This window comes from Manis javanica, chromosome 7, assembly GCF_040802235.1.
Source record: "Manis javanica isolate MJ-LG chromosome 7, MJ_LKY, whole genome shotgun sequence".
NCBI classification, from domain to species: Eukaryota; Metazoa; Chordata; class Mammalia; order Pholidota; family Manidae; genus Manis; species Manis javanica.
The window spans coordinates 70405489-70425386 of record NC_133162.1 but is presented as its reverse complement, the minus strand read 5'-3'; the positions used below and the strand labels follow the sequence as shown (position 1 = coordinate 70425386).

The 19898-nt window shown below is 47.2% G+C and overlaps 1 long non-coding RNA gene across 1 annotated transcript in view; it reads right to left on the bottom strand.

Annotated features, from left to right (window-relative positions):
• LOC140850583 (uncharacterized) overlaps positions 1 to 19898 on the bottom strand; it is a 51439-nt gene that overhangs the window by 30459 nt on the left and 1082 nt on the right. The window lies entirely within an intron of this gene.

The window sequence follows — 19898 nt, the reverse complement described above, 5'->3', positions numbered from 1 at the left end:
TGTCAGCATAAATGTTGCACATTCTTTATCCCTACCATTTTTTTGACATTATGACTCTGCTACCATCAGACTTTCAGACTTGCAAGTAACACACTTTAAAGCTGTGTAAAGGTAAGCAATACTTGCCTATAGTTTCCTATTCAAAGCATAAATAGCTTGAAGAGCCAGAACCACATGTAAGTGAACTCATACCCTCACCAGGTCTCTCTTGGGAAAGTCAGGTTAATAACTGGGATGGACTCTAAGAATGGGGTTGTTTGGGTAGACTTAGGTGAACATGAACACCTGGAATTCCCAAATCCTTCTGAGCCACCCTCTGTTTAGAGAAGTGTCCCCTCTACCTTAGGTGATGAGTGCATGTTTCTGCCTTGTCTAAAGACTCCTGACCTTTCCTGGAATCAAGAGGATTTTAATTGCAGAGGAGTCTCATTAAGACCCACCCACTGCCACCACTCCTTCCTGCCTGAAGACCCATTGCTGGGATCAGGTCCCAGCATAACGTAGGGGTATGAGTCTAAATACAGTTCAATATGGAGCTCTGCTGCTTTCAAGCTCTTAATTACCAAGGGATAAATTATTCTATCAGAGACAATTGGACGTTGAGATTCCTACCTGCTAATTTTGAGCTCTTTATACCAGGAAACCAGCAAACAATAAGGGGACTAACTGTACAGACTGGGTTACCTGATCTTGATTATCCAGGGGAAATAGGATTGCTGCTACCCAATGGGAATAAAGGGAGAATGTCTGAAATAATAAAATGATATATGTAAAGCTCTAAAGGAAAATAACTAACAACTAAGAATTTATACCAGCATAAAAATCCTTTATGTTCTACAAAATAAAGGCCAAATACAAGCATTTTTTCCAGATAATCAAAACCAAACAGACCTACATTAGATAAAACACTAAAGGAAGTTCTTTAGACAGAAGAAAAATAATCCTAAGTGGAAGCATGGATTTCCAGAAAGAAATGAAGAGAATTAGAAAGGATACAGACAGACACACAGACAGATTGGTCTAAATGAATATAGACTATATGAAACAACAATAATAATGACATCATGTGGGGTTTAAAAATATGCATGCAATTAAGATACACGAAGAAAATAAATGCAGTAAGTACATTAAGTTAAAGAACTCAAAGCCCTTGAATTATTAGGATATCAAAGATAACTTCTTAGACTTTAATAAATTAAGAATGCCTACTAAAATGTCCAAGGTAACCATTTAAACCATTTAAAAGACTATACGAGAATATAAAGCCTAAAAGAGAATATCAGACTAATAGAGAAGAAGGGAATAAATAAAAGCTACTTGATGAATCTATAAGAAAGCAAAATCAACTACTATATGCTTCTTACAAGACATATACCCAACATATATGGATTTATAAAGGATGAAAAGAAAAAAAATGTACTACACAAATACTAACCAAAAGAAAGCTGGTGTAGCTATAATAATAGACAGGATAAACTTTAGGGCCAACACATTGTAAGTGACAAAGTAGGATATTTCACAAAGATAAAACAGTCAGTAATCAGTAAGATTGGAAGAAGTCTAAAATTGCATGCACCTATTGGCATAGCATCTAACTATATAATTCAGTAATTGACAAACCTAAAAGGAAAAAAAAGAATCCACAATGTGAGTGTGAAAAATTGTAATACGTCTCTTGCCACAACTGAGAGACTAAGTAGGCAAAATTCAGAAATAAAGAATGACTTAAAAGTTTAATTAGCACACTTTACCTAGTTGGCATTTATAAAACACTAAATCCCAAACTGCAAAATATACCATTATTTTCAAGTGCACATATACTGCTCATAACAACCATATACTGCTCATAGAGCAAGTATCAATAAATTTAAGGAGAGTAAAACCTCACAGAGTATATCCTGTGACTACAATGGAAGCAGCCAAAACTCAGTAATAAAAAAATAACTAGAAATTTCTCAAATATTTAGAAATTAAACAGTATACTTCTAAATAGTACATAAGTGAAAGGAAAGTTAAAATGAAAATTAGAAAATATTTGGAGCTGAATGTCAATGAAAACATGACATCAAAATGTATGGGATTCAGTTAAAACTATAAATATAAGAAAATGTTTATCATTAAATGTATACATGAGAAAACATGAAAGCCAAAAGTCAAAGATCTAAGCTGCTATCTTAAGAAGTTAGGAAAAAGAGAGCAAATTAAACTGAAACGAAGTGGAAGAAAATAACACAGAACAGGAATTAATAAAATACAAAACAAATGTGGAATGAGAAAAATCAAGAAAGTCAAAGCTCAAAAACAAAGCTTGCTCTTTGAAAGCATTAACAGAATTTATAAATCTCTAAGAAGACAAATCATGGGTGAAAGAAAATGAAGGCACCAGAAATCAATATCAGGAATGAAACAGGGATCACTGCACATCTGCCAGACATTAAAAAAAGAAAAGGGGAAATAATGATGAATAACTTTTTGCCTGCACATTTAAATATTTAAATAAAAAAGATAAATCTCTAAAACACTTTTCATGTCATTCAGGAACATAGTCCTGCTACAAGTGGGTCACCAAACTAACTGTGGGGTGAAGAGGCAAAGCAGGAGTCTAGTCCTACAGAGGGAATGAAGGTTCAGCTTCATAAACTCCAGATTGCTATGATTTTTCCAAATAATTTATACATCACTCTAGTGATAGTTAATAGAAGTGACCAGAAAAATTCCACATCCATCTTTCCCACCACCTAGTGTTCTCCTTGGTTTGATGTTAACTTTGTTCCTGATCCATCCCAGTCCTTCCTGGTTCCTGAATCTGGGCTCACTTTTTTAGCTTTATCCCTGCTCTTGACAATTACTATTGCAACAATTGGTCTGCTCTTTTTTATGTCTAATTGGGGTCCTTCTACTTTTAGCTGACTTGGGTGGTAAACACCCTCTCTCTGCCTTCTAGGACCCAAATCACAGTACTTGTGCCCTTGGCCACCACTAAGCCAAGTCTTCATAACAGCTACAAAGGAGTCTGTGTACTGATTATGTTTGGGCAAGAACTTGCTTTTTCCTAAACCATAGCATCTTTAGTCTGCTCACAGGAAAACGTGAGCAGCACACAGTTGCCTAGCATTTGCAGCCAGTTCAACAGACCTCAGGAATGGTAACTGTGGGCCAATTCTACCATCTGTACTTACATTACTTAGGGGGAGAAAAGCCCATAATATAATCTTAATTTATTTATGACATAACAATATGCCTCGAAAATTAAAGAACTTTATTTTAAAAATACTGTTGTGATGAATAAGCAAATGTGATATGGTGGCTGGAGACAAGATAATTTTACAAAGATCAGTAAACTTGCTTTGTTTTGTTTTTCCTGTAACACTCAGAAGTACTAAATATACACAACCAACTTGGGCTACTCTAAACAGAAATGTATTAAAACATATGGAAACTCTTGGAAGTCCAGATAATCAGGCTTAGCATTTAGTCAGAGTCAAATTACCTGACAGAACTGGAGCAACAGGGCCAGCATTGTCACCCTGACTAAGCAAGACATTGTAAATTGCACCATCAACCTCACTGATGTCAGGCACTGTATGTCACCATGAGGAAAATCTGCCTCTGCAAAATTTGTGGAGCTGCCTCAAACCACCCCAGAATGCTTCAGTCCATCTTTCTATGTCATTAGTTTCTGACAAAATGTCTGTAAAAATATAACTAATTGGCAAAGCCAGAGTGAAATGCCTGAGTCTTGCCTACAAGGCAGGCTGGGAAGTTTCCATAAGAGAAATGGTCTCTGCCTCCTACCATGATGCATAAAGTGGGAAATTCCTCAAACATAGTAAGTACATTCAATGCTCCTGGGCAGCCAAAGAGAATGGGAAATACCTATTGTAGTCCACCTTTCAACTATCCAATATCAACCTCTAACCTTCTTCCATACCTAATCTTCCAAGTCACAACAATAATGGTACCACCTAAAATAATTAAACTATCTGCCCCAGAAAAATGTTCTCATGCTCTTCCTTAAAACAGAGGTAATACAAAGCCTTCTTAGATATTTCCCACAACTCCATATTTAGGCTTACTGAGCAATGCCCATTCCTCCTCTAGTTCTGTGATAATCATGTATTAATATTCTATAAATGATGGGCTAAATGATAAAGTTCAACATCACAACACACTCTACATAAAACTACAAAAAAAGAAAAATAACATAATTAGTTAAAATATAATATCTATGACCTTGCAAAGAGAAAATACTCATATTTAAACTTCCAAACAATAACGTGCTTCCCCCTAACATAATACAACTAGTGTAAAGGTGTGCTAACTCTCTCCCCCAAAAAGGCCAATTCAAAGCTTGTAAGTTACTATATCCATGTTTAAATGATATTTATTCATATCAGTTAGTCACAATTCCCTTTTGCTCTCACGGTAACTTAAAACTATGTTATAAGTTCAATGCCAACTAACACACAAATACAAATTAGTATAGGAAGATGAGAGAAAAATTGATTAATCTATAAAAACATATAAATATAAGGTAAGAAAGAATATGTATGGGCCCTACAATCCTCATTTCTGCAACTAGATATGAGGCCATGTTTAATGATTAAACTATTCTGTTTACAACACCCATTGACTTTAGCCAATCCTTTACTGATCATATTTCTTTTCCTAAGTACGTCTCAGACCATCCTAACTGACCAGCAGTGTTCAGCAAGGGCTTGGAGAATGCTGACTGGAAAAGGGGTCATCAGTGAGTTGGGCTGAACAGATAGGCTGTGGAAGACCAGCCCTGCTTGCTGCTGACGCCCATCCATTTCATGCTCAGTCCTTCACAGGGCTCAGCCCTTTCAGTTCCAAGCCTACAAATACCTAGAAGGACCCACCTGCATTCCACACCAACTCTGAGGCAGAAAATGTGTGTGCTTGGTCTGTTCCCAGAACCCGGTGCAACGTTTGATTCATGGTGAGAAGGCAAGGTGAGGTTTGAGTTGAGCATAGATCTCTATCCAGAAAGAGGTAGATGAGAAGACAGTCTCTGACTTTTGTTAACTCTGTGATCTTGTGCAAAAACTTATTATCTCTGAGCTTCAGTTCTTCGTAAAATGGAAATAAAACAGCAACTCCTTTAAAGAGTTGTTTGCAAGAGTAAGTGAGATAATGTATGCCAAGTGCTTAGCATGGTTCTCAGACAAAGTAAATGCTCAATATATTCAGCTAATATTATTTTTTTTTGCCATTATGGGTATACAACAGATTTTTTTACTAGACAAGTGAGCCTACATTCAGGGAACCTGGGGTCACTAGCCCACCCTGGTGTCCTGAGCTGTTCCCAGGTCCCTGCCGACTCTGCTTTGTCCTAACAGAAGGTCTATGGCCTGCATCAACTCCTCCAAGTTTCTGCATGTCCCAGTCTTGGCAGTGTGTAGGTTTGGCTTCCCTATAAACATGCCCCCAGGAGCAGAGAACCACTATTGGCTCAATCACCAACTCCACCTCCACCCAGAGGCTCAGGCTACTGGACCACTCCCCACCCCCCAGTTTTCCTGCCCAGCCCTAGCAGAGATATAAATGCTAGACTGAACACCACCTTCAACCCCTTGTCTACGGATGAGTGGGTGGCCTCTCCCAGCTGGCTTTCCTCACTTCAGGCTCAGCACACCTGAAGGCTAAGATGATGCTGGGGAAGAAAACAGACAGATTCACTGAAAACTTTTCCAAAGCCAATTTGTAAATAATTGAGTCACCAAATCATTGAGAATTACTTTTTGTTTTAGTTTCACCATAGCTTTCTTGCAGCCATTTAACCATAGAGCAGCCTGCCCAGGCCAACTGAATGTGAGATCCTTGTGTATTGCACTTCAAAGGCAGAGTACTTCTTAATTGGACAGCCTTTAACTGTGAACAGTTGGACTTTCTCTTAAATGCAGGTCCCTATCTTCTTCAGATCCTTATTTTTAAGGATCTTTGCATGATCCTTTCCTTTGCTTCTGAGTCTCCTTTACACGTGCTTCTTGCTCTAAAGGCAACATCTGCAAATGCCCATCCTAAACCTGGTGGATGGTTTGGCGATATTCAGTGAATTGGTCATTCCGTGATTTAATGATTCAGCAAATTAACTTTTGGTGAACTGACTTTTAACAAATTAGCCATTTCATAAATTAGCTCTCATTGAATTGAACTAGTTCCATTGGCAATCTAAATTCCCAAGTGATATTTTAGAACAAAATGCCAACTGGTAGCAAAGAGTCACATTTTTCTTATACTCTAAGAGAACTAGGACTCACTAATTCTTAATCAGTGCATGTGCTGTGTGCCAATATGTGAATGCATTCTCACATACACACATGCTTGCACACATACTCTCTTTTAAGGCAGAGAGTACAGCAGCCACAGTCCATGTAAACTGATCAGACGGTCCTCAAGAGAAAAGAAGGAAAGAGGATGGAATGGCCACTTGGCCTATTGTCACCAGAAACAAGGGATTGTGGAGCCTGCATAGACTCAAGAGTTGGGTGCTGAAAACTAAACAAATTACCTGGCTGAGAATCAAGTTCAGTGGCTTCACCCTTGCTGCCTGGATTTAATGGTTACAATAACCAACATATAGTGGGCACTTTATAAGCACAGGCATCATCCTAAGCCCTTGCTTCAATGCTAGAAGGTAAGTGGTGTCCTTATCCCCACAATGCAGATAAGAATACTAAAGAACAGAGAAGGGGAGTAACTGGCTCAGTGGCACACAGCTAATGAAGGGGTTTCTCCAGTGGTAGTCAAATTTGGTCTCAGCTCAGATGGAACATGGAGGGAGATGTCATCAGGGCCACAGTCCCACACTGTGGAGCAAAGCCATAACCCAGGAGTAGGAGGAGGACACCAGATGGAAGGTGAGGAAAGAGAAGAGGAGGAGTGGAAAGGTGCTGAGTTCCTGCTCTGCGGTACAAATCTTTCCTCCCCATGGTGCAGATGCTGAGGCACAGAGAGGAATCTGCAGTCCACAGGAGCCTCCAGCTTGCCCCAGCCCACAGCTTTGAAGCAGTGGAGCCATGCTTAGCATGCAACTAGGTCTGACTATAAAGCCTACAGACATGGGGCTCAAATGTGGGGCTGATACAAAGAAGAGAAGACACAGCCTGGGAAGATGATCTGCATCTGGGGCGAAGCCCGTCTCCCTGAGGAGGACCACCGCTTTTCCCAGAGGCAATGTGTGAAGAGAACCGAGGACCAGAAAGCAATCGCTTGGCTTTTGGGAGTGCTTCCCAAGGAGAAGAGGGATGTTCTGGAGACGGCCCTGCTTCCCAGAGGCCACCAAGCACTTGCAGCCCTTTCATAAAGCCCTCCCTGCTGTCAAACACAGCCCACCACGTCATTTAATTTGGCAGAGCAAACACTGGTTACCAGTTAAAATGCTTATCAAATGTCAATTAGTACTCTGCCATAATTGATGTCTAATTAACATACTGTCGCCTGTTGTTGGATGCCAGTTAAATGCCTAAACAGTCCCTTCCATTTTATTGCACAACAAGACAGTAATTGTACATTTCTCAGTTCAGTAACTTTGGAGGTAATTTTATTGTGAGCCCTTTGGAATATGGAAACCCAGAGAGAGCTCTTAGGCAGACACTTAATTGATCTGCTGCTCTGACATCACTAACATCTACCTTATGTGCACCACTTTCCTGAGAAATCAAATTATTCCTTTCTGTAAAGGTCAAACTCCAGTGGAGGTGTCAGTGCCATGCTTGGGTGAGCGCATGTGATGGGAAGGAGGCAGCGAGGCTGAGGAGGGAAGGGGGATGAAGCCTGGGCTCAGCTTTCCTCCCTCCCTGCCCAGGCCAAACATCTCTGGGAAGGGGCTCCCTGTCCACCGGGGACTCCCAGTGGAATAAGGGCTCTGGGGCTCCTGGGACACAGATGCGTACAGACTCAGTCTCAGGCCCTGCAGGCAGAGGACCTAATATGTTTCTCAGTTTTGTTTGGAGGGGGACCGTGGCACTCAGCTACCTTCACCCCATGGAAACAGAACAGTGACTATGGGAAAGTGAGGCATCGCAGGCCTGCCTGAAAGGTGAGAAGAGCCTGCCTGGCCCGTGAGAAAAAGTGGGTGAAAGGCATATCCTGAGGTATGAGAGACAAGGCTCAACCCTGACTGTGGGAAGATGTGCTGATTGTTGAGTAGTCGTCTTTCAGCTCCAAACCTATCCTCTATCTCAGCTCTGTGGGAAACCAGCAAACAGCATCCCCGCTTTGACAGTGCGTCCTTAGAGACTCACCCAGTAGGGGCCGTGGACAGACTGCGAGGTGGGAGGGAACCCGCTGGCTCCATCCTGCTTGTCTCCGGTTCCTGTGGGTCACCACATAAGGCTTCTTCACCCTGGAAGAGGCTGTTCCCTCCTTAGCAGCGGCTGAGTTGTCTGCAGTTTTCATCCCACTGCCCCCTCATCCCACCCACTGCCAAGACCCTGCATGGACCAGTCCCCCCATTACTCCCTACCCCCCAGCAAATGGAGCTCCATGGGGCACCTCTCTGGGCTTTGAATTTTAATAATTCCATTGTCTTCCCTTATTGCTGCAGCCCTTGGAGTGCATGGGACTTCCTTAGTCACTTCCTATGACACCTTAGGGTGCTCCTTGTGTCCTTCCCTTGTGCAGGGAAGAGCTTTGCATCAGTGAGGAATTCTTTATATTAAATGTCGTCCACTCAGATAACTGATGTGGTTTCTGCCTCCCGATAGGAGCCTGACTGATACAGAAGGGTTGGACCAGAACTAGAAGGAGGCCTTCCAGAGGGCACGGGCAGGGTGCAGGCACCAAAAGGGGAAGAACAAATGAGGGGTGAGGGCTGGGTCTGCTCAGGTGTGGGGCAGGGGTGAGCCTGGGGGCTGAATCCAGCTCTGCCTCCTTCTCTCTGGGTGGCCTTGGGCAAGTTTCTTAGCCTCTCTATGCCTCAGTTTACTCACCTATAAAATGGGGGTGATATCAGTCCCTGCCTCATAAATCTGCTTTCTGTTCTTAATGATATGTGAAAGCATTTGGCAGAGCACCTGGCACAGTGATGTTCAGTAAATGCCACCTGTCGTCATCGCCATCAGAGGGCAGCTGGACGGAGCCAGGAAGATGATGTGCTCACCCAGACCACCCAGCCAGCATCTGCCAGCTATTGCCCTGAGAGCCCAGGCTGTATAAGGACGTGACCTACTCAGCCCTCTGACACTGATGCCTGTGACCCGGCAAACGTGCTGGGCAGCCTCCAAGCATAATCCTGTCAAGTGCTCCCAAGGCCCCCAGAACCCAGGAGGTGCCCTCCCGCTGCCCAGCTGACCTGGATGTCCTCAGGGTTTAGGGCTGAGCCTGTCCAGCACTTTCTTCTCACATGCTCAGGCCCCCTGCTGGCACGGCCCACAGGGAACAGAGCCCGTGGGCAGAAAGACCTCCTGATAAAAGCCTGCAGCAGCTCTACCCTCCCCTGGTCCTTGGAGTGCCTCCCAGTCTGGGCTGGAACTTAAAGAACTACCTGTGCCCTGTGTGACCTCAAACAGCATTAGAGTTTCTGGGGGTGAGGTCCAGTCCAGGTCTTCCTACCGTCTGCAAGCTCTGTCACCAGCACCCTTCCGCCTTCGCCCCAAGTAGTCCACGGTGCAGCTATGGCTCAGGGCCACCAACCTGGGCCTGAGGCTTCCAAGGCAAGCACAGACATTAGGACATTAGCATCACCTGGGGGGCTTCAGAAACAACCCCAGCTCCTGGGCCCTTCATAGACACAGCTGTTCACACACAGCTCCTCTGGCAAGGGAGGAGGTGACCCCACAAGCCATAGCCCCTGAAGTGTCTAAGGGACACTTTTATATAAATGGATTAAAAATGGCCCCTGTGAACTTGCCTCTAGTTGTTCATTCCTTCACTACAGGCTGAGACCCCTTTGCTCAAAAGCCAGCTGATGCCAAACTCAAATTTATACACAGCTAATTATTTTTTAAATGGCCCAAACAAGCACATGTATAGCACATTTGGAGACTGCCTGCTTTGCACACCCCAACAGTGGTGACCCACTGAAAAGATAGAGCCTTGCAGTTATAAGGCTCTGCTGAGTTCAAACTCCCCACCATGCTCCTGAGCACCACTCCAGAAACATTTGCCGCCCCCTCTGTGGAGAAAGGGGAGCCCTCCTACACTGCTGGTGGGAATGTAAACTAGTTCAACCATTGTGGAAAGCAGTATGGAGGTTCCTCAAAAAACTAAAAATAGAAATACCATTTGACCCAGGAATTCCACTCCTAGGAATTTACCCTAAGAATGCAGCAGCCTAGTTTGAAAATGACATATGCACCCCTATGTTTATGGCAGCACTATTTACAATTGTCAAGAAATGGAAGCAACCTAAGTGTCCATCAGTAGATGAATGCAAAAAGAAGATGTGGTACATATACACAATGGAATATTATTCAGCCATAAAAAGAAAACAAATCCTACCATTTGCAACAACATGGATAGAGGTAGAAGGTATTATGCTCAGTGAAATAAGCCAGGTGGAGAAAGACAAGTATCAAATGATTTCACTCATCTGTGGAGTATAAGAACAAAGCAAAAACTGAAGGAAGAAAACAGCAGCAGACTCACAGAACCCAAGAATGGACTAACAGTTACCAAAGGGAAAGGGACTGGGGAGGATGGGTGGGAAGGGCAGGATAAGGGGGAAAAAGGGGCATTATGATTAGCATGTATAACATGGTGGGGGGGAACATGGGGAAGGCAGTATAGCACAGAGAAGACACATAGTGATTCTATAGCATCTTACTACACTGATGGACAGTGACTGTAATGGGGTATATGGTGGGGACTTGATAACAGGGGGAGTCTAGTAACTATAATGTTGTTCATGTAATTGTACATTAATGATATAAAATTTAAAAATGAAAAATAAATAGAAATACCGTTTCTGGTGAAGTGCTGTTTTGATTATGAACTAAATCCTGATATTACTTGAGTATATTTCTGCCTTTGAATATTGTCCATTTATATATCCATTTCTGTAGCAGTGCTGTATTCCTTCAATGATTGTCCCTTTATAATAGATTTTGCTATCTGAAGCAGTTTAATATGTGGAAATTTTCTTGGCTGTTCATTATTTTAGATAAACTTTGGGAATAATTTGATTAAAATAATAAGATAAGACCCTGGTAATATTTTAATTGAGTTAAATTGGAATTCTCTTTATAGACAAACTCAGGGAGAACCGCTGTCTTCAGAGTGCGGGGTGCTCTCATCCCTTCACCCACCGACTGACTGAATCATTCCTGAGGCCTCTGACCACCACACCTCTTGGAGGTGCTGGGACACGGGGCAGTGTAACCTCTTAAAGCTTATCTTGAACTTTATATTTACTTAAGGACCCATTCACACATAGGTAAGAGTTGAATTCTGGCTGCACAGTGGCTGCAGGTGAGTCTTCGCTAAGGAAGGACCTGATTGGGACTCTGGCCCCACTGCCCGCTTGTCCCATGACGCTGGGGGACAGGGCCACGGGTGCACCATCTTGCAGAGCCCCAGGAGTTGCCCTCCCTCAAGTTGTGTGTTCAGGTGGAGAGAGCCTGGGAGTCCGTTTAATGACTCAGAACAGCAGCAAGATAGGAAGAAATTGGAAATAAAATGTCTAAATCTGAGTCCTGAGGTTTATCGCTAATGGGTTCACCTTGGAAAGCGATCAAGATCCTGGCTTGTTGTGGTGTATTTCTTACTGCCTCGCAAAGAGCTGAGGGAGGCCTCAGGAATGACCATCTCCACAAAGTCGGCAAGACCCAGGGATTCTTCCAGGAGGGTGGGGCTGGCAGGGTCACTGGCGTCAAGCCCACCACCCCCTGTCCTGGCCCAGGAGAGATCTCATTCAGGGGGGCTGCTTCTGCTGCACCCACTCCTCAGCAGACACCTCCTCTAAGCACAGCTCGAGTCCCTTCTCAGAGCTCTCCTCCACCTCCTGCCCTCTCTGGCATCACCTCCTTCCTATTCACTCGGATTCTCACTCCTGGGGCATGGTTTCCAGTCAGGCCCATCTCCTCCACAGGCTCTGCCCTCAGGCAGTCACCCCCTTGCACAGCCTCCCTGGTTCTAAGGGCTCAGCCCCTTCTTCCCCCTGTTCAGCAGACATTCACCAAGGACCAGCCTGGGTCTGTGCTGACAGATAAGGCAGCACTGTGACAATGGACACAGAGTCAGCTCCAGGACACAGAGTAACAAGCACATCACTAACAGGGAGAAAACCTGAGGGACCAACAGACATGAAAAGCAGCTCAGCCTCCTCTGTCATGGAGAGATGCAGGTGAACCAAGCATCATTGTCTTCCGGTCAGAGTGACAAAGATTTAAGAGTCTCATAGCAGGAAGTGCTGGTGTAGTCTGAGGACAAATGGGAACTGAAATCCCTCACAGGATATATAACAGGCTCACCACCACCAGGCACTGCTTGTGAAAGTTGTGGATGCACAGACCCTATACACACGTGAGCCAGCAACTCCGTCAAGGCCAGTGTATCTGCTGATCCCTCTTGTCTGTGAGCCCAGGAGACCCACACAAGGACACCCACTGCAGCAGGTCTGTGATGTTCAAAGATCAAAAACTGATCCATTCATCAGGAAGGGACAGGAAAGTTCACTGTGGTTCATTCTGAAAATCAAAAGGGCTCCAATATTTTACAAATGAACAAAACATACTTACACAAGTCAACATGGATAATTGTCAAGAGTATAATATCAGAAAGAGAGTCCATCCAAGTTCAGGAGCCCAAGAGCAGAGGAAAAGGGAATGGGGGTTTGGCGCTTTAGTTGTATTTTCAGTATTTCTTTCTTTAAGGAGAAAGAGAAAACAAATGCGGAAAGCTGTTATCTTTTAAATCTGGGCTATGAATACATATCTGTTACTTTCAATAGTTTTCTAGTGTTTGTAATGTTTCACAATAAAAAAATTCAGAGAATATTTTACAACAATCCTTAAGGAGCTTCTAGGCTCCAGAGATAAGGAGGCAGCTGTTAAAACTGATAAAGAACTAGCACAGACAGCCACGAATGTAGGCTGACAAATGCTTGGGAGAACTTGGAGGAGGCATCACAGTTTGGGTGCTGAGAGATGCAGAGGAGTTTTCTAGCTGGTGGGCGTGTGGGGGTGACTGGGCACCTCAGGCAGATGCAAGTACAAAATAGAAACATGGGAAAGCATGGCTTTTAGGGGAACTGGACTGGAGTGCAGAGGCTGTAGATCGGGGTAGAGGCCTAACTAGGAAGGGCTCTGCACCGCCCTGAGGACTTGGGCTCATCCTAAGGGAGTGGGAGCCACCGGGGCATGTGAACTGGGGTGGCATAGTCAGGTTTTATGCTCCTCATAGTTTTGTTTTTCTCAGGCAGCAATGATTCAGGACAGAGAAAAGAAAAATAGGGGCCCAAAATAGGGCCGTGGCAATGCAAGCAGAAAAGGGGAGGAATCTAAGGGCTTAGGAGAGGGACTCCTACCGTGGTGGGGTCCATGCTGATCTGCTCTCCTAAAACCTGCCAGGAGGATCTGAGCCTAGCCCTGCTTCATCCAAGCTGCCTCCCTGCCATCAAGGGTTGTGGGTGAGTCTGATTCACCAGATTTCCGGCAGCAACTCACCGGGGACCATCGTCTGGGGGCCATGTGATTCAGGTGGAAGCCGCTATCCCGGCCTGGCAAGCAGAGCATGCCTTTCAACTGGCATGGGGGTTGTTTAAGGGATGGGCACGTGGCCCAAGCAGAGTCAAGGTAGGCAACGACACTTTTATTGGGCGTCCCAAAAAGGGATGCTCCCTCTTTCCCCAGAGCCTGACGGAATGTGACTGCACTATGGGCGTGGGAGACTGACCGACACAGGGAGCCTGAGACAAGACCCAACATGGAGGAGAAAGGAGGGATGGCACCCTTCCGGCTTCCTTTAAGCTCAAATCAAGCTGCACCTGAACCACTTATGCTTAAGGCAGTTGGATGTCATCATCTGCCATCTACTCAAGTCAATCCCATGGCTTCATCCCTGCCCGGCTTGGAGCCATTTCCCTGTCTTCAACATCACGTCCCTCCCTTGCTTGGCCCCTTAGACCAGCATCTGTCACTATTCCAGCCTGTGATGTCCAGGCTGATGGTCTGAGATTTGCATCTCTTTCAAGACCCTGCCTTGTGTCACCCCTGGGGAACTCTGCCCCTAGGCTGAGAGGGCCAAATGCCTGCTGAGCAAAGGCCAGAGTGAGTGCTTAGAAGACTCCAGGGGAGGGGCTCAAAGGGGCGCAAATACCCTCTTCTCCAGGAAATGTGCAAGTCAAGGCATATGTTGTTTGTTCATCCTCTTAACTGATACAGGTTCTCCCACCCCGGCTGCATTGCCAACAGGCATATTTAACATCACCCCTTTGGATCTGTGGTAGCCATTTCTGCATTCTCTTGTCATCCCGATTAACACAGAAATAGCTCTCTAATGACACTGGGCCTCACTGAGCGTCACTCTACATTTATCTCATTATAAATGAAACTACCTTGTTATTGGGGTAACTGGCAACAGAAACAGCCTATGTCAGATGTCGCAGTGCGATCATCTCATTATTTCATCATGCCAAGAGGAGCTGGAGTGGCTGCTGAAAATCAGCTCCTGTTCTTAAGTTTTAGAAGCAATATTTCAGAAAAGAAGCTCAGACTTCAAATGCACTGAATCCTATGGGGCCCTCGCATGACACATTTTCTGACAATCTCCTGATAGTTTTTCTTTGCACACAGCTATGCTCGAGACAGACATGTGGAGGGGGAGATGGGGAGAGGGTTGACAGAGGAGAGGAACCCAGGGCTGGACAGAAATCCCACGTCATCCCATGTCCAGGTTGGCAGGGGGAGGGACGGAACATGCCATGATGGCCAAAGGCCAGCTGTCAACACTCAACATGAAGCCTGCAGAGGCCTACCACCTGTCAGGCCGGAGGGTGGGACCAGGGAGCCCTCCTCGCCTCCTCTTCCTCCGCAGTCCAGTGGGGCATCTGCATGGAATGCGGCCTGCCCACCACATCGGCCCACTGCCCATGTAACAGCTTTTCCTGGCTGGTGGCTAATTGCTGTGGAATACCTGGGCTGGGCCACAGGTCCCCATCTGTACTGCTTGTGGCTCTCAGAAAGGAAACCATTTATCTGGGGTGTAAACTCCAGTCAAATCAGGATGTTTAGCACACAGTGTTGCACGTAAGTTATAGGAGAACCTGGAAGTCCTAATGCTTAGAAAAACTGATCTACCTGGTGGCAATACCTTCCATGCCTTCAGAATGTAGACAGGACAACTGCCCACCTCCACCCAACAGAGGAAAGAAAGGAAATCAGAATCATCCACAGGTGTCAATTGCTCCATAAGTGGAAGGCTAAGGGCTGGGAGATAACTGACAAGGATGATGCAGGGTCAAGCTGAGCTGGTCTACAAAGCCTACGAGAAATTCCAACCCAGGGTGAAGTCCAGTGGGAACCGGGCCCCTCGCCTAGGACTGGTGTGCAGGCCATTTAACTGAGCCCTGACTGGAGGTCATATCCTCGACCCCCCCAACCATACACACACATCACCACATCATACATACATATGCACACGCACACACACACTCACATACACACACACTGTCACCACACACATATTGTAGATACAGACACACCATACACCCTACACACTTGCAATAAATCTCCTTTCCCAGTAAGGCCAACAGCAGTCTGGTTTGCACAGTCTTCAAAATACTATTGTCTCTGTGATGTCTTTTATATCACAGAATTGGGCTGTAACCCACTCAGGCCTGACCCACAGAAGGCCGCTGGCCAGTCAGCTTTGCTGGGCAGCCACCACAAACTCTCAGTGGTGTGTGACCATCGGCCCTTATTCCCATGCTCGTGAGCGTGGCCCACCAAGGACCGTGGGCTAAGGCTGAGCTCTGCAGGGCGGCTGTGCTCCAGCTGGGTCCCCGCTGTGCACTCAGGCCTGTCCCACTACTTGTGCTCGTTCCAGGGCCCAGGATGAAAGGGCACCACTCCTGGGAGGAGCCGGACTTGCATTCAGTCCCCAGAGTGCAGGAGAGCAAAGCCGATCTGTCTCACACAGTACAAAGCCTCTGCTCACCTCACGTCTGCTAACATGGGCCAAAGCCACATGGCCAAGGGCTGAGTCAGCACTCTGGAAGTACACTGCCCGGCATGAGGCCAGGGTGAGGGTGGAGGTAGGGTCCTAGTCAGGTCTGAAGAGTCAGGGCCCCTTCAGTCTGCCCAGGGTGCCTTCTCAGGGTTTACACGGTGAGATCTCAGATATTCTAAGCAGTCAGTTGGCAACTAGGTACTTGTGCAAGGACACAGGAGTTTAAAACTGGGGACAATGCAGAAAATCAGCTCTTAATTAGGGTGCCTGTTGGGCTCCTTGGGCTCCATAACTCAGACCCAGTAACTGTTTTACCACAGTGGGTCATGGCTGGGGAAGGCATATAGGAGACAACAGACGTCACAAACAGCCCCGGGACCCTGCACACATGCACACTGCCCCTACTCAGCCTAAAAGCAGAAAGAGGGACTCAGCTGAGACTCGCCGCCCCTGATGCACTGCGGATGTGTTTGTCTGTGTGGGCAGGGGCAGAGCTGAGCCCACCCCTGGCAGCATGGTCAGGCTCTCTAAACAGGGATCGGGGGCAGGCAGAGGTGGGGAAAGGAGCTCAGGGGTGACCTGGGACTGCCTGATCCAGCCACACAGCAGACCTTGCTCAAGGCTGCACCTTAAACCCCCAGTGATGGACCTGAGCCAGGAACTCAGGAAAGTCCCTGCCCGAGGCACCTCCTCACAGATGGTCAGGGGTGCCCCAGCTCTGCCACCGCTCTAGACTGAATCTTTGTGCCCCTTCAAAACTTCACATGATGAAAAGCTCCTCCCAGGTGTGATGGTATGTGAGGGGCAGCCTTGAGGAGGTGATCAGGCCTGTGGGTGGAGCTCTTGTGAGTGGGACTACTGCCCTTAAAAAAGAGACCCCAGAAGCTCCCTTGCCCCTGTACCAAGTGAGGCCACAGTGAGGACAGTACTCAGAACTCCTCCCCAGAACCCGGCTGTGCTGGCACCCCAGGCTCTCTCTGACCCCCAGCCTGCAGAACTGAGATATACACCTCTGTGGTTTATAAGTCCCCCACTCTGTGGTATTTTGTCATAGCAGCCCAAACAGACTGTTACCCCAGTTAACCACCCCCCAAAAAGAGAAACACCACTGGACCTCCCCAAAAGGTAGAAGGATGGTCATCCTTGGGGTCTTTTACCTCTTCCCCCACACTTTGCTCATTTGCCAGTCTTCTGCCTTTTACACCATCCTGTTCTCCTCTGGAGTCTTGGAGGGCCAGTACTGTGGCCGAGAGATGGGACCTGTTGGAGCCACCTCGACCGGCCCCGGCATCAAGCTCCCTGGTGCTTGGCCTGCTTGCCAACACGGGAGTCCCTGCTGGAGGTCCCCCACATCCCCCTCTCCGTGGAAGCCTGCAGGCCATGTAGGGCACCTGGGTGCGGAGTCAGCACATCTGGGCTTGACATCACCTGCTCGCAGGGACACACCCAGGACCTGCCCCACTGGGCCAGGAGAACTGGGGAAGTGGTACCTGTGGACATCCAGTGAGACACAATGTCATGATATTTTGGGTTCTTACTGGTTGAAACATCAAATGTTCTTTGTTCGGGACCCAGTGCAATGCCCCTCGGGTGACACCCCATCAGGACACACGTGACTGTCTTTGGGGGCAGTGGAAGAGGCCATGTGGTCAGGATGATGCAGGGACAAAGCAGAGATGAAGAAGGGACCGGCAAGAGCAGCAGGCACAGGGCAGCCCGATCCTGGCCCGGCCAGTGGCCCCTCAGTTTTGAGGCTGGGAGGGTAGCAGGGGCCCTGAGCCCGGTGCCACTCCACTCTAGTTCCCCCGTGACAGCATGGCCCCCCCTCCGAGCTGGCGCTCTGCCACAGTGAGCTCTGCCCCCTGCATCCCAGAGGAGATAGGGCAGGACTGCTCCTGGGCCGGGGCTGAGGTCTGAGAGGCAGGGCAACTGCTGTGCCCTGGGCCAGGGCAGTAGCCCAGAAACTGCTGCAGGGGACTGAAGACATCCCAGTGCAGGGCTCAGGGGCCAGGGCAGGTTCACGCCCCCTGTCCTGCTTGGCATGCGGAGGGCAGGCTGCAGCAGGTTTAGGATTCTTTCCCCTCTTTTGCTTCCAGCAGTGGACAAGTGGGTGCCATGCCATAGGAAGGTGTGCAGGAGTGGGCCAGCTCAGCCCATGTACCGACTTTGTGCCCCATCCCCTGCCTGCACCCCTGGCACTGCAGTCCTGGTAAGGAGGAAGTAGCAGGTGGCGTCAGCACCAGGCTGCCCACCCCCTGCAGGCCCTGCTTAGTCAGCAGGCAAAGAGAGGCCGATGGGACTCTGCAGGTAGAGAAGTCAGGTCAGGCTCCTAATGTCAGACAAAACAAGGAACAGGCCCTGACACACTGCACCCCTGCTGAGGGGCTGGGCTCCTGCATGTACAAATGTGTACACACCCACAGAGACACACATGCACACTCACACTCACACAGATTCAAACACGTACACATTCACACATTAAAAACCCACTCAGAGAAAACATGCACACACATTGAAACACATACACATGCACACTTATATTCAGAAACACATATAACACACACACACACACAGAAACACACACATATATACTCCCCCACACACCCCAAGCCTCCATCTACTCATAATCTAGGGACTTCAGTCTGCTCACTTCTAGTGACACAGAGGTCCTGTGGCACAGAAGCCCCAGATGGATGAAGCAGGCTGCCGGTGTGCAGGGCTGAAAGCTATCTGCATGAAGAACGGCTGTGCAATGGCCTAGGGGTCCTCAGATGGGTGGGAAAGTTAAGGGGCAGCATTCCCTGAGTCCCCCTTTCTGGCGCTTTATTCTTGCTATTATCACAAAACTATTGAGGCTCAGAGAGGTTCAGTAACTTGTTCACAGTCACACAGCAGTTTTGAACTGAAGTCTGCCAAACTACAGAACTCAGAATCGCATGCCCACAGCTCCAGTCTAGAGTGAGGTGTGGGGGATGTGCAGAGCCTGGGGCCTGAGTTAAGCTGAGGGCAGCCAAGTGCACAGCCTCCACAGGTTCAGAGCATCATTCAGCAGGTCCTCACAAGTCGTCCACAGTCCACAGATGGGGAGGCAGGGAGAGGCGAGGGAAGGTGGCTGGCACCCAACGTCACCAAGCCGCAGGGTGACCAGCCTTCCAGGTTTTCCCAGGACTGAGGGGGCAGCAGCGGTAGGACATGACGTCCTGGAGTTGGGCCAATCAGTATGAGACAATCAACCTCAAGAGAGGACAGGACAGCACCAGAACCTGGGCTCTAATCACACCCGGGGCTGGGGTACCTGCCCGCAAAGTAGATGGTGAGAACCGGGCTGGCAGAGAACCCCGACTTCCAGCGCTGGTGAAGTTACCCCTTGCAGGTGCATCCACAGGAGACCTAGTGAGTTCCCGACGCAGGACCCTGGGGGCACACACGTGTCTGGGGGCCTTGCAGCTGCCTTCTCAGCACATTAACCGGCAGAACTTCTAATGCTTTCTAATAACACACTTTTTGAAGGTCAAATTCAAGCACTTCTGCCTGCTATCCAAAGTTGTAAATTCTGCATATCATATAGTCAAACACATTACAGTTGTAACTGGCTACTTGTCTAGAGAACAGTCACCTTTTTTGTAGATTTTCTTGTCTCCACAAGCCTGACCTTGCTTTTACAGAAACTGCTGTCTCTGGAGCCTGCAAGGCTGTGACTCATCATTTTCCTACACTTGACCCTAGATGCAGGCCAGAGGACTCTGGTAGGCCCTCAGTATGCA